The sequence below is a fragment of the Thunnus thynnus genome, chromosome 8 (genome assembly GCF_963924715.1).
Source record: "Thunnus thynnus chromosome 8, fThuThy2.1, whole genome shotgun sequence".
NCBI lineage: Eukaryota > Metazoa > Chordata > Actinopteri > Scombriformes > Scombridae > Thunnus > Thunnus thynnus.
The window spans coordinates 13,075,541-13,078,500 of NC_089524.1; the positions used below are offsets into that span (position 1 = coordinate 13,075,541).

Consider the following 2,960-nt stretch of genomic DNA (forward strand, 5'->3'; position numbering starts at 1 on the left):
GTGCACCTGCCCTGCGGCTTGTTTTTTTTAAAATTAATATTGTCAATATTCAACCAATAAGCAACTTTATCGGTACAGAATGTCTCTTAACGGTTGCGTCGCTCAACTGATAAACAACCGTTAAGTTAACGCTAGCTAGCTAACGGTCCTACACCAGAGCTACCTGGACATGAAAAATAGCCCGGAGGTTTCACGTTTACTTTATCGTTGAAAACTCTGGGACAGGGAGCAACTTTTTGGAGCCCGAAAACAAGCAACTGTGTTCAAGAAAGCGGCTACACTTGCACTTGCTCAACGGCGGGTAAAGTCAGCTCCACCGCCACCGGTGTTACACCGTATTTCGTGACCCATCAGATTCTGTGACCTGCAGTGTTTGAAGAAGTAGTCAGATCCTTTACTTAATTAAAGAAGAAAGAAAGAATTTTACATCGTGGTATTGATACTTTGTACTTTTTCCAACACTGCAGGTAACAGAATCCGATAGGTCACCACAGTACAGTACAGTATAACACCGGCGGGACAGGACAACAAGCGAAGGAACCTGGACAGCAGCGGCCCCATACAGACAGGAATGGCCAGAGAGAAGCTACGACGACTACTAAAACAATTAATGGTGATTGGTGGCTTAGTGTCAGCTTGGCTATCAACTGAAGTATTCCTGAATTATGAGGCGCAGTTGTGGACTTCAAAATTTCAACAACCACAGTTTAAAATCAACGGTTAACGGTTTTTAAACGGATTCTGACCAGCCAATAAGTTCGAGGCACTTCGGTGACGTCATAGTTGTACAGTTTGCATACAAAACTGTTCAACAGAAGCTCTTCTAAAGGTAAGACTCATTTTCCATTAACTCTGCTGTGTGATACAGTTTGGGAAGTGATATTAAGAATATTGGATTATTTATGGTTGTCGTGTACATTATACCTTCATCTCTACGTTACACTTTATAAGTGACACTTTATAAACAGCACTTTATGTGGTTGTATCTTGTAGTTGCACTGTAGCTTTAGTGGACGATGCTGAAGCTATGACTGTGTTGAACGACCACTTCTCAGCATATGCACTCATACTTATGGAAAGGCTTTGGACATCTTACTAAAAGCCTTAACGCTGTTTAAAACCCATTTTTAGATTTGTGAAACATGTAATTTATGTATTAAAAAGACGATTTAACCATTCAGACATCACTAGCAAGCAAGCAAAACTTTATTTAAATAGCACATTTCATTCCAGGTGGAAACACAATGTGCTTCACAGAGCGTGATCCACCACTGAAGTTGCAGCCACTCAAACTATGTAGATATTGTAAAAATACAACATCAGACAAGAGTAAACACAGTTAAAACAAATACATAAATAACAAGACATGACGTGAGTTAAAAACCATTAAAGTCAGAATAAAATAAAATAATAATTAAGACCAGCAACCTAGACCAGTGGTTCTCAAACTTTTTCACATCTGATTTTTGACTTTAGATGTTTTATTACAGAAAGCATATGAAACCTGTGACCAAAATAGTCATACATTCTGTCATTGTGTTACTTATGGATTGATTATAGTGAAAAGAAATTATTCTCATAGTTGCTGGGGACCCCTGGAATGGCCTCAAGGACTCCTGGACCCCACTTTGAGAACTACTGACCTAGACCATTTAAAAACGCAGCTAAAAAGGAACGTTTTAAGTTTAGTTTTAAAAGATGATAGTGTTGGAGCACATCTAACATGGTTGGGTAAGATGTTATATGGAACATGAGAAACCTGGTTATTCATATCTCTTTATACATGAATCTAACAGTGTCCAGGTTTCTAATCATCTGTGTGCAGTTGTGTCTTGATTTCTCACCATCTCAGCCTCTATTTTCTGTACCCACAAAGAAAGTTCAGAAACCTGGAGAGTGTGTTTACATGTGTTTCTATTGGCGTACTCCAGGTAGCATATCCAGGTTTCTCACATCTAGGATAAAGCCTTATCCTAGATAGTAAATGTATTATGTGTGCACTAAACGATTGCTTGTAAAGCCACTATATGTTTAATGTGGTATAAGGTGTTTTCGATCTTTATAGAATTGATGTGTGATATGGTATTGATATGGTATATGGTATTTAGAGCTGCAACGATTAGTTGATTAATCAATTATTTGATTGTCATAAAATTGATTGCCAACTGTTTTCAGAATCAGTTCAATCGTTTTGAGTATTTTTTAAGGAAAAATGACCAAATTCTCACATTCCAGCTTCTCAAATGTGAATATTTTCTGATTTATTTGGTCTTCTATGATAGTAAACTAATTCTTTGGGTTATGGACTGTTGGTCAGGACAAAAGAAGACATTTGAGTATGTTACCTTGTGCTTTGGGAAACATTAATCAACATTTTTGGACATTTCATAGACTAAACGTCTAATCGATTAATCGAAAAATTAAGACAGATTAATCGATAATGAAAATAATCGTTAGTTGCGGCCGTAAGGGTGTTAATGGTGTTTCAGTGAAAAAAGAGTGTGTTTTGTGGACACCTTGGGACACTAAACTGTATTAATGCAAGACTGTGGTATTTGATGATCAAGCCTGCATTTTCTGGCCTGGTCTTAAGTATTCTTCTAGTAATTCTACATTACTTTAAATCAAAAGCTTGCAGAGAGTGATCAAGGTCTACTACACCTGCAAAACAAGGAAGAGGAAAAAGGAAGCAGCTGGTAGATCATTAAAAAATTAACAGAGGTTTTATAGCCCTTTTGTGTTCATTTGTTTTTTGTCGATTAATGGAAAAAAGATTTACTGTTGATCACAAATACGCTGTGTAACACAATTTTTTCACTCTTTGCATTTAAAAAATTGAAAGAACAGCTATTATCGTGCTCCTACAAAGTTATCAAACCATTAAACTATGACTTAATTGAACACTGCCTCAATGAAAAAGGATTGCAAAAATCAGTTTATCAATAAATAGTCACGACAAC

At 36.8% G+C, this 2,960-nt stretch overlaps 1 long non-coding RNA gene across 3 annotated transcripts in view; it reads left to right on the forward strand.

Moving 5' to 3' along the window:
• LOC137187596 (uncharacterized) overlaps nt 1-2,960 on the forward strand; it is a 42,060-nt gene that overhangs the window by 192 nt on the left and 38,908 nt on the right. Inside the window, exons 1-2 of one of the 3 annotated variants that reach the window (XR_010929242.1) lie at nt 20-301; nt 468-829. This is a non-coding gene — a long non-coding RNA (uncharacterized lncRNA). Of the gene's footprint in view, nt 1-19; nt 830-2,960 lie in introns of those variants that run through there. The other 2 variants (XR_010929243.1, XR_010929241.1) reach the window with 2 other exon arrangements.